Source organism: Thunnus maccoyii, chromosome 2 (genome assembly GCF_910596095.1).
Source record: "Thunnus maccoyii chromosome 2, fThuMac1.1, whole genome shotgun sequence".
Lineage (NCBI taxonomy): Eukaryota > Metazoa > Chordata > Actinopteri > Scombriformes > Scombridae > Thunnus > Thunnus maccoyii.
The window spans coordinates 13,996,808-14,009,100 of NC_056534.1; the positions used below are offsets into that span (position 1 = coordinate 13,996,808).

Here is a 12,293-nt window from a genome sequence, read left to right on the forward strand (position 1 = left end):
GCTGATGAAGAATTTTACCCAGTCTGTTTTCATCAGTTTACAGTTATCTCCCCATTTCCTCTCTCTGCTTCAAGTATACACTAAGACATTACAAGCTGATTCTGTGCATTTCTATATCTGCTGGGTTTTTTTATTTTTCAGTTTTCCTCTCCCTCTTTATTTCCTACTTTTTTTCCCATCTGGTCCAGAAGAGCTCAGCAGCGTGTGTGGAGGAGTGTCTCTTGTTCCCCCTGTCCTCTCCCTCTCCAGGAGCATCAAAAGGAGGAGGACCCATGCAGGGTGTTTGAAGAGCCCACCGACACTCCCCTATGGGTGGTGAACTGGCAGATGCTCAAACCACACAACTCTATCTAGGCGGGAGGAGCATCCTTCTCATCTGCTTTTGTACCCCTGCCATTGGTTTTCCTTGCAGCCATGAACCAGACATTAACTGTATTGTCGTTTGTAGATTTGTATTCTAGCACATAAAGTTGAGCAATCGATGGATACCACTAACTCTTGCGTTTACAACTCATCCTCCGGGCTTGGGGTCAATCTTCTCTCTAGGTTTGTAGTTTGAAAAATTCACCTTTAAAAGAGATTTACCCAATGAAAAGAAGACACTTTTTTTCTCTTACCTATAGTGGTATCCAGAAATACTGATAATGTTGGTTTTGAGATATCAATCTATGAGATTTCTTCTGCCACCCCAATACAACAACCATATTTATTTTAAAATCTTATAATATCCTCTTTATGCACCATCTCATTTTGACAGGGTCCTCAAACTGTAGTTCCCATACCGGGAAGGGAACCCAGACCACCCTGGTGAAAACTAGGAATCCTAACCGCTAGAACATATGCGACTGAGGTAGCATTTAATAAAATCAATTCTATAGAAACACCAATGTCCCTGTTACTCTGATGCACTGTGAACAATTTTTGTAGAGCCTATTTCTTTGGTAGAAAGTTGGCATGAAATTTTGTAGAGACATTCATCGTCCCCAGAGGATGAATTCAACTGACATCTTGTGCCACCATGATGTTAGTATTTGCAATTTTGAGTTAAAATATCAATTACTTACTCTATTACTAATACAATGCATACTATTGGATGCCTAAAAAAATCAATATTTCTCCGACGATGTTTGGTGACCACCGGACTTCCTGGAGGGGCTGTTAGCCGAGCTGCTGCTAACGTTTGCCCAGTTTATTTCTCTTATAACTTAAGATCCAGACATCCAATGACTAAAATTCTTCTGGCGAAAAGATATAGTCATAAACAACCAAAATTTATCACAAAAATGTGGCTTAAAACTGAATAAAAGTACATTTATAACAGTTTCTGTGGAACAATCACAACGCCCATGTATTATCTTGTATGTGTGTAAGTTACTCTTTGGTAGACGCCATTGTAGCGGACAAACACAGCGCCGCCATATGCATCTTGTGTGTGTTTACTCTTGGGTAGAGGAGGTATGACGCCATTGACATGCAACCAAATGATCTTACTTTGATTAAATTACAGATTTCTCTCGGTTTGAAAATTGTTGGAAACATTTGGGATAATGTAAGTACACAACTCAACAAAATATATAACATAGGTCTAGTTGTTTTTAGACATTTTTTATGTGGAATAATTACATATTATACCTTTAATTATCAAAATAGTTGGCAGTCAATTTTCTTTCAATTGACTAATTGATTGCAGCTCTAATAGCATACTTTTCTTTTTATAATTTGTATGAATTGGCCCTTTAACAAATGACAGCAGTGTTTTTCTTGGAGAACATCTATCGCAAAAACACATGACTTGGATGAGGTTTCTTCTCTCGATACCTGCGAGTCATTCTGGCTTTTTTCCCATCTATAACATAAAATGCAATACTATTTGCTGCCAACTCAGAGAGGCACACTGTATTGTCAGTATCTTTTCAGTAGCTCAGCCATCATAGTATCACACAGCTGTGGTCCCTGCCATGCTGATTGTCTGGCCTTTAGCTTCCTAGGTGGCAGCGTTGAAGCTTTGTCCTGCCCTGTCTTGCTCTACTCCACCTGCTCGTTCAGTCTGCCTCTATCTACTCGACAGTACTCACCTCCTCCGACAGGCCTCCCAGAATGTCGGTTCCTGAAAGACAAGCCTCTCTCCCTCTCTCTCTTTAATTCTTAATCTCTTCCCTTCTCCCAATTTTTCTTATGCCTTTCTGTATCTCTTTCACTCCGCCTGTCCATCTATCACAGCCAACTCCTCTCCCAACTCCTGCGCTCTCATGTTAGCGAGAGGTGAAAGAGGTGTCTTACAGTAAAGAAGAACCTGCTGCTTTGTTTCATATTACACCCCACAGAGTGCTGTAGCTGTCTGTGGCTATCAGCTTCTACTGCTGCCTCCCAGAAAAGATTTCTCTACCACAAGTATCTTTCTTTTTCTCATTGGTATACTCCGATTTCATTCAGTGATGTCAAAATGTAATAGAAATATAGCTTCCAACCACACAAAATTAGAATAGTATAGTGTACAATTATGTCAGACAAGGGATTCATAAAAACAGCATTGTAAGGCAAATATTTTGCCTCGTATTAATGAACGCTATATCCGCACAAGGCTCTCCAAAGTAAATAAAAGCAGTGATAAAGGAAGAGGGAATAATATTTTCAGGGGTATTGTGTGAATAAGCTTAGAAGGTTGAAACCAAGCGGAAAAAACCCAGCTGAATGATGAAGCCAATATTTAAGTGTCTCAAGCTGCACTTCCTCTTATGGCCACTAGGTGCTGGCTCACCCAGAAATTCAAATTGTTGTTATTTAAAAACATAAAACCCCAATATCTCTCTCAAAATACACAGTCAATATTTCTTTTCAACATCAAGTTATGATCTCCACACATAATTTCACTTATACTGTCTTGGTGGCAGTTTTGATAATGATTCTGATTTTCAACAAATCCCATGTGTTAAAAAACTGCTGGGTAGTTTGTACCAAATATTACCCAAACAGGTGTTGTTTGTCTGGGACTATTTTCAGCCATGGATTAATACACATTTGGTGCTCTAGTGAGGATTTTTTGGCAGCAGGACAGTGTATGAAGGTCTATGATATAATATGAGGCTTTGGCTACTCAGAAAGTACTTTTTAGTACTGTAGGATCAATTTATTGTTGGTTTTAGTGTTTTCATGGGATTTGCTGACAATAACAAAAATCTAGAGTATGGCTGGCGGGTCATTTCCACATTCTTGTCCAGCCTCAGCTGCACCCAGACTCCACCATGTTGTCAAATTTGAGATATTTCTGGATGCACTAACTGATAATGAAGGCAGTGATCCTTCAACAGAATCCAAGCTTCAAAATGTTGCAGTTCAACAGGATCCAAGCTTCAAAATGTTGCAGTTGCTATATTAATGTCTTTTTTTTAAAATCCTGCCCTGAAACGTTGAGTTGATTGCAAGATGGGGAGAAAGAAAGAACATGAGTTGCTATCGACCACAGTGAAAAAAGTGTACAGCTTGTTACTCATTGGTTGCCTTGTGTTGTTCTGACAAATGATTTATCCTGGGTCTCCTCAAAAGTTAAAATGCCCCAGCCTGAATGCTACAAGTCACATTCCTCCATTGAAATATATGAACTTCAGAAGCGTTTCTCCTATGCAATGCGTTTGAGTGTGAATAGGCCCTTAATCAGCTGAGGGATGCACTACAAATACGGACACTTTGCATCATGTTTGGTTTGTAATTCAGCAGGGAAACAAAAATTACAGCTCTGTTTTTACCCTCTTCATTTACAGTGATCCTTCTTCCCCCGAGCAAGCTATTACAACTCCATGGTCATATTTCATTAAAGAACTGTTTAAAATGCAACATTCTTAATAGGCTCATTGTAACTTTGTGTGTATGTGTGTGTGTGTGTGTGTGTGTGTGTGTGTGTGTGTGTGTGTGTGTGTGTGTGTAGGTGTTTGCAGCAGTGCACGCCCATTATACTAATGTGTGGGATTCCTGCGTTTGTTCGATCCCTTTGTGTAGTGATCAAAAAGGGACTTTGTGCCCATGCTGAAGGGGGCTGGCCCAATAAGGAAGGGAGAGGGTCTCTACACATGTAATCCTTGTCAATGAATTTAGGCAATCTTTTTTTTTTTTTTTTTTATTAATGAATATTTCAGTAGTTATTGCAGCGAGCTTCTCGTGTGAGTCTCTCCTTTCGCTGCTCCCTTTGCTCATAAGTGAATCACTCATCTAATGATTTAATTAATAGCATTGTATCCACAGATGAAAAGCTTATATTTAATCAGCAAAATGGAGTGAACTGAGATCAGGGGCCTTGACTGTCATCAAAACGCGCTTGAGGTCCCACTTGCTCACTAAGCCACTCTAAGCCCTGGGACACCCATACTTAATTGAGAGTTAATAAATAAATGTGGTTAGAGTAATCCCTGGATCCAGCCCCTCAGAGCTCCCAATGTAGCTGTGTGTGTGTGTGTGTGTGTGTGTGTGTGTGTGTGTGTGTGTGTGTGTATGTGTGTATACATGGCCAAGCTCCCTATGTCACTACAACTGTGCCAAGGCAGAACCTACTGTAGTGTGCCAGATACTGGTTTATTTACCTGAGGTGCCCCCTGTGTCACTGCAAGTGCCATATGTTAGATCCCAGGATGATTGGTCCCAGAATGCACCTTCTCCATTTTTTTTTTTTTTTTTTCAAATTTAGTCAAACACTGTGTGTTTATTAGGTAAATGATTAATTCAAGGGTCTATATTTAATATAAAGGTTAGGTTTTAAAAGTTAGTTTTATAACGGTGCTAATGGGAAACAAAAGGCACAAATGACTAGACTTGGACTATTAAGTTTAATGCCCTGTGTTAATTTGATCCTGAGCTGTTCAGGATGGTGAGGAGGGTCAAAATAATTAATAAAATATACAGAAAACCTTGATTGAATTTGCATTTTGGAAAGTAGTCAAGTGCTACAGTAACTACATCTACTACTCAAAAAAACTATACATTTTATGTAATTTTCATCTATAGCAAAGGTACATACACCTTAAAATTCAGCTTCTGAGTTGGTGGGTTCTCTCTGTTCAAAGTTGGCAATGTCAAAAACATGATTATGCACAAGTTTTATGCACTGAAATGTAAATTCAAATACATTTTTTAATATGATGCTCGTTTAAGAAGAGCCCAACGATAGGAGGCATTAGAAAAATGAAACTGACTAACTAAACTAATAACATTAATGATGGTGCTGTTCTATTCAAGTGTCCCATGACAATGCAACAGGGAAGCACAATACCAAGACCCTAAAACATAAGCAGCTAAAGGGGATTTAGCCATCATTCATTTTGTTATTTACACCTGTAAGTTTCTTACTGTGACATGTCATATGTCCTCTGTTAAAAAGGCCTATAGAAAAACTGTCACCCACAACTTCCATGTTTACTGGAAAAGGCCTAATCTTTAACTCTGGACTTAAACGCTGAGATTCTGTATACTCATGTCAGGAGCTTGGAGCTTGTTCTGAATTGAGGGCAAGGTCCTCCAATTTTTGAGATTTTTTTTTTTTTTTTTACTATACAAATTCACATTTGCTAGTATGAAAGAGAAGAAAAAAGAAATGGAGAGAGAAAAGTGTGTGTTTAGCTAAGCAGGGGCAGCCCCTGGTCCATTGCCCATCATTTATTGATAAAGGCCCTTGGAAAATGCGCAGGAAAAAAAAAACTAATGAAATTATCAACGTTGTTGAATTAATGATGAATGGGAATAAGAAAAGGCTGGGCTCTCTTTGGAGCCAGAGAGGAGCGCTGCTTCATTAGCCATGCAGTCTCATCACATCCTCTTTTGGAGCTGCAGACACTGGGGCTCTCCACTCTCTCCTCTCCTCACTATCAGGACCTGCCATTGGATTCCATTCAAAAAAAACCTCCCATCTTCCCTCATTTCCACCGCCCCTACCTCTCTGCTTTTCTCTTTTGATTTTTTTTTTTTTTTTTTTTTTTTTGTCTTTCCCATTACTTCACCTGCCTCCCCCACCCTCATCGCTTTCAGAAGAAGGGGAACTCTTTGGTGGCTAATATCATTTATCATTTCTTTTACTTTTGTTGAAGATGAAGACAGAAAAACCCGACTCGATCTTGGAAACCTTCGTGGTCAGAGAGCACACCTCTTTCCCTGCCTACTCTTTTCCTTTTCTTTTCTTTTTTTGTTCTCCACCTCTCCCTCCTGACTGGCTCTCTGAGGATATCATTCCTGATTCCTGATTCTGCACATGCAAATGATATGTGAAGGGGGGGCCACTGCGTTTGGATTCATTGCCCCCTCCTCCTCCTGCTCCTCGTCTTCTTCTTCTTCTTTTCCCTGGGTGGAGCAGGAGTGGGCTGGCGAGCCGAAGCACGCTGAGAAATCACGGGCATGGGGTCTCATTAGGTAAGCAGAGGCCAGGGCAGCAGGGCTTCACCCAGACACTGATTATTCTGAGAGCAATATCTGGAGGATCACTTCAGCTATACACCTGATTAGAGCTTCTTTCTCTTATAGTTCAGAGCCCTCTTTGACTCATGGAAATGAATTAATCTTGTCTGTTGTGTGGACTGTGTGTGAGGTCTGAAATGTATTACATTTAAAGAATTTTGGCTCATTTAAGTAAGGTCTACATTCTTTTTCTAAAGCGTGAGAGCATTTAACTTTCTTCTTCTTTCTTTTCATAGTCACTCCTCCTCTTGTATCACAGCTGCTGTTTTCTGGTGAGGCCTTCCTGTTTCATTTATCTGTAGACGAATGCTCTAAATGATTGTTCTGCCAGTTTGATAGATACCGTAATTATCTGTCAGCGCCACATATATTTGAATTCAGTTTACAGCGGAAAGAATGACTTTACTGTGATTTTGGAACTTCATAATACCCCAAATAGATCACCCATATGCATGTAGCCCACTCATAAAAATTGATGACACAAAGCACTGCGCATGACAGTCAGCAGTGACACACATAATACAGTATAATGTGGAGTCCTTTACATGGTAATCTGATCTGAGAGGGATTCAATTATTTAATAACAACACGACAGACTATCATTAAAACTAATTGTGTGTGTCAACGTGAGCACACAGCCGGAGCTGCGAGGTCACAGGTGTAATGTTATGTTTTGAAGTCTTGATCCCTCCCACACACGCCCCCCTCTCCGTCCGCTGGTTCTTTTCTTATGAATTGGCTGAATTGATCCTCATACAAATTAGGTCTGTCCTCAAAGGGATCCATCAATACATTGACTCCTTTTATGAGGGTCATCAAACAGCCATTACTGGGCATCAGGGGGTCCCGTTTGGGGAGAGACTGCCCAGGGTGACTGATGAGCCGGATGGGGATGGTAGCTCATCTGGGGGCCTCGGAAGCTCTGGGCCTGTAGCAAAGAAGAGAGGGGAGGGTGTGCTTATTGAGTGTTAGATTCATTAGCTAAGCAAATCCAAATTAATTTGCTGCGCAACAGAGCTGTTGCTACCCAAAATAAAAATTTTGTTTGCCCAAAATGATTTAATACTTTAAACATAATAATCTTCTGTCAGAAAAATCAGAGAATGACTGAACAATTGGTCCTCCTCTGTTTAATTCCTGCTTCAGTGCAACTGGGGCGATTTAAAATTTCTGGTACAAGGGGAGGTACACAAGTACTGAGTTTATTGTCCATTAACAAGTAATTTGGCAGCAAAAAATACCAGAAATGTATACAGATTTGCTTTTGCATGAGTCCCACATTGCATCATTTAACAGCCCCATTCATTAATCTGGCCTGATCCTGGTACTTGAATGCCTTTCTCTGAGCTTTGTCTTGTATTTTGTAACAGTGTTACTGATTCAGTATGCTTAATATTCAACATATTGTTACATAAATGAAGGCCAGACAATCTTTTTCCTGTATGCCCAAAACCAAGGAAAAAAAACAACAAACAAAACACTTAAAATGTGTGATATTTTACTCATGACAAGAAAAAATAATGTTGAAATACTAACAATAGACAAGCGGAGAAAAAAGCCCAGGAGTATTCCCTACGGTTGCTCTCAGGTATTATGAAACAATCTTTGAAACTGAATACAGACGCAGCAGGATGTAAACAAACTGTCACTGCTGTCAAACACTCGCTTCAAGAAGTGTCAAAAGTTCAGAGTTTTCAATTACAGCAGTTTTAATATGCATGCAAGCCTCCCTTGACTGATTAAAATGCACCATTTTAAGTCTAATTGTTCAAGAAAACTGTGTTTTATGTTGCTGCAATGGTAATAACTAATGATAGATGCATAAAATTAGCATACATTTCCCAGACCAAGAGAATATCTGATCATTGTGCCATGGAGAATTGCTCTAAGTTAGGAAGTTAATTTCATTATCTCCTCCTCCTCATTTAAAGCCCGCCACTTTACAATAATTGGAAAACAGAATAAAAGATTAGCTTTTGACTGGATGACGGGCGTTAATAAAGTGTGATGGAATGTGAGTGTTACAGAGTGGGTACCAATTACAGCAGCCAATCTCAAACAGGCAACCATTGATGGTGGTGGTTCAATCTCTTCATCTGCCGTACAGTACCATCAGGGACCCACAGCAGAGACCTCTGCTCCAGCTAGCAGGCTAATTGTCAATTCTGCTTAAGTCATAAGGAGAGCTATTTTACCAGTGCTTTGCAGAGGAAGTGAACTGTAAAATTAAAGTAAAAAAAAAGTAAAAGAAGGGTATAAATGTGGAAATAAAGTTCACAGGGAGACTTTGTGGAATCATTTATTTTAGATAATGTGAAAAAAAAAAGAATTTCGGTTTTTTGGAAATAAAATTGCAAAAAGAAAGATATTATCAATCAACTTTATGAACTGTGGCACGACCTGGCTCTTTAAAATCGTCAGCGTTCAGATGAATGTTATGATTTTTTTCAGTACATACCCATTGTCTACATAATGGTCTGAAATGCAATAATCTTAAAACATTTCACTTTTACAATATCAAGCAGGTTTCAGTCAGATTCCTGTAGGTCTACCTTGGGTTGAAGCAGGAGAATCATGACATCGGTTTCTCTCTAATTCTCATGGGTCACCCTCATCCCTCATCATGTCACAGCTGTAGTCACATTAACCACATCAGTCACGGTGACCCAACACATCATCATTCACTGGTGGTTTCAATTGTTTCACACAAATGGCCAGCACAAAAGCAATTTTGCTAACTTAAATGGCACGCCATTTGTTAAATTAAAAATGTAATCAAAGGCTCAAGTGGTAGGTCAGAACGTTTGCAAAACTCAGAAGGTAGCAAGAGTAAAGTTGAAGCTACAATTTAAAAAGTAATGCTAGCAATATTCTATATTATTCTATATATTTTCACTCACATGACAACCTCAAGCTCCTTTGTTCCTACTGAAAATTTAAATCTTTAAGAAAGGGTCATAAATATATACTTTCATATAAATATTTATATATTTTTGCCTGTGAGCACGTAGATTTTAGCAAATGTGAACTCATACAGGAGGACATGAGGAGTTTCAAATAGTCAATGGACAACAATGGAGGCCTATGGCCCAGAGGAATAAGCTGTATCAGGCTTTAGTTACACAGACATTACTTGTTAGTAGGATCAATTAATTGTTGGTTTTGGTCTTTTTAATTTATTTTGTTGACAATATGAAAAATTTAGAATATCACCAGACTTATCCTTTAAGTGTATCTGTGTTCAATAAGTTCAAAACCATATATGAATCCCTGTTGGCTAGAATTCTTAATTCTGCACTCAAATGTAGCCTGAAGTTACAGTTTGTAGTCTAATCTGTAAATTTTGAAGTTGTACAATGCTAGCTTTATATGTGCTTTATATTAATTGCATGTACGGTATGTTTATAATAAAATAAAAAGTGTTCGTTTGGTGACTTTATATAGATGGATAAAATGTGAGCATACTTAAGTCTTCCTTCATAACAAAGCTCGTTTTCTTTATCAAAAAACCAACTCAAGACTTCCATCAGAAGTCAGCCGTGTGAATCCAGAGTGGATACAACTTGACATTCGAAAATAAAAATGTCAGCACCACGCTTCTCTGTCCTCATTGATACAATTTCTATGTAACTTACCCCACTAAAAACCAAGGACTGAACTGTATACACAGAGTCCTTCAGCTCCAATGTTTTGGAGTTATGAGGTTGGATTCTTTTGGACTTTTATCAGATTATTCTTCAGTTGCAGGACAATGACAAAGCAGAAAAAAGAGCAACTCACTGTATATAGGTTACTGTTTTCAGGTTTGAAGGGCCATTGTTTCTAACAAATAGAAAAGACATGACTCTTTGACAGGTGTTCATTTATTTCTTATTCAATCATACAGTGACAAAATGTTTGACTTTGGTAATTCAAGACCACAGTGTCACATAAAAAAACAAATCAGCTGTTCTAAACACCACTCATTTTACTCCACTTCCCTAATTGGACATAATCAGAGATGTAAGTAGGACAGAATGGTAGAAACCTGCCGATCTGTACACACACACACACACACACACACACACACACACACACACACACACAATCTAGCCTCATCAAAAACAATGTGGTGGGTCCTTTGTTGTCAGACTCTTCATACAGAAATTGCATATTCATGGGGGTGTATTTAAGCCATTTCTGCTGGCATAAGCATGCAGCGCAGCAGCGGCGTTCTGAAATGACTGCCGTTTTCTGCCATTCTTTGCCACTTAACCTACCTTTTTGTTTGAGAACGTGGCACCTTGTTTTTTTGATGCCTTGCACTGCATCACGGCCCCTCGGTAAAGTCTTCAGGTTTAATAGTGGCTCGGAGGCCTGTGTTAACACAAGACGCTTCCCGATTATACACTAAACAGCAAGATTTGCAGTTATTCAATTGACATCAGTTAGTTGTGGAGTGGCAGTGGACAAATAGAACTGCTTTGAATTAGTGCGCTGCTGCACTGGTGAGCTGCTGTTTACTGCCTTATCCTACAGATATTGAATGCATCACTCTCGAACAATAAAGAGCATGCTTCACACACAAACCAGCCCGCTCACCCTGAACTCATACATTTATATTTCATCACGTCTCCATTTTCCCCTGCACCTTTATTTTAGCCAACACCACATTAATTCAAATGCTTGCATCATGAAATTGTTGAAATTCTTCTCCTTCACTAAAAAACAGAAAATCAGGACATGAGACATTTCTTTAGTTTGGTGAAAAGCATTTGCTATGAATTAGCTACTTATATAGCCTAATATAGTATCTGCCTATGGATTAGTTACTGTAACATGTATTTATGTATATATGTAACTTTCTTATTTGATTCAAAGAGTAAATCTGTTTGCTGGATTGCCACGACGGTCCTGCATGATGTGATAATAAGTCAGGCACTTTTTTCCATAAACTTGAAACATTTTCTTAAGGAGGCTATTAGAGGGGACATTTTCCAAAGTGAAATAATCAAAACTCCATGTGTTTTCCCATATAAGAGACAAACAACAGAAAACCCCCTCCGTCTTTTCCCCCCCTCTTCACCAATAGAGTCATGAGATTTTGTTTCTTTGGTGAAGAATTATCCACCTGCTGTCAAGCCTCTTTGATCCTCAGTCGGTTCAACGTTGGCCGTTTCCATCAAATCTTGTCTTTGGAAGAGCTGCCAATAAAAAGACGGGCTTTTGAGGGGTGATGTCCCAGACCTGCAGGACTGGGACCTTAACACCCTGACATACACACACACACACACACACACACACACACACACACACACACAATGTGTCTTTGTCCTTAGAATAAGATTTGCATTGGTGTGTTACAATTTAAAGGACAGATTCACATTTTTAAGTCTGTCTTAAAACAAAACTCCCATAGTAATAGTAGCTGTAATCAGTTTTGCTGTCCAGAGATCTCCTCCTAATGCTCCTCCCAATGCAAGAGATTGTGAAAGTAATTCACTGAAGCTAATATAAGTCTTCAACAGTCACAGTTAGTCAAATCAAGGAGGTATCTTCTGAAGTTATAGTCTTTTAAGTGCGAGATTCACTCTTTTTGTTACTATCCCTCTGCTCAGCTCAGCAAAGAAACACTGTCTGAGGAAAGAATTTTGCACTAAAGTGACTGTAATTTTGGAGGCAACCCACTTGATTTGACTAACTGCTGAAGCTTCATAAACTTTAGCTGAACTTAAGACTGTATTTTTCACAGAACAAAGACTGGATTTTGTCCCCCATCACTTACATTGGAATCATATTAGAAAGGAATCTCTTTACGACCAGTATGGACAAAAGGAATAATTACAGTGTCCAATAACTCCTTAAATGAAAAGTTTAGTAAA

The 12,293-nt window shown here is 39.0% G+C and overlaps 1 protein-coding gene across 15 annotated transcripts in view; it reads left to right on the top strand.

Moving 5' to 3' along the window:
- Positions 1-12,293, top strand: part of LOC121888517 — a 192,425-nt gene that overhangs the window by 95,151 nt on the left and 84,981 nt on the right. The window contains exon 4 of one of the 15 annotated variants that reach the window (XR_006093254.1): positions 192-850. The exons of 12 other annotated variants lie outside the window; for them this stretch is intronic. The gene's annotated coding sequence lies outside the window, so the exon portion shown is untranslated. Of the gene's footprint in view, positions 1-188; positions 851-3,758; positions 3,789-12,293 lie in introns of those variants that run through there. 2 more of the 15 variants (XR_006093253.1, XR_006093268.1) reach the window with 2 other exon arrangements.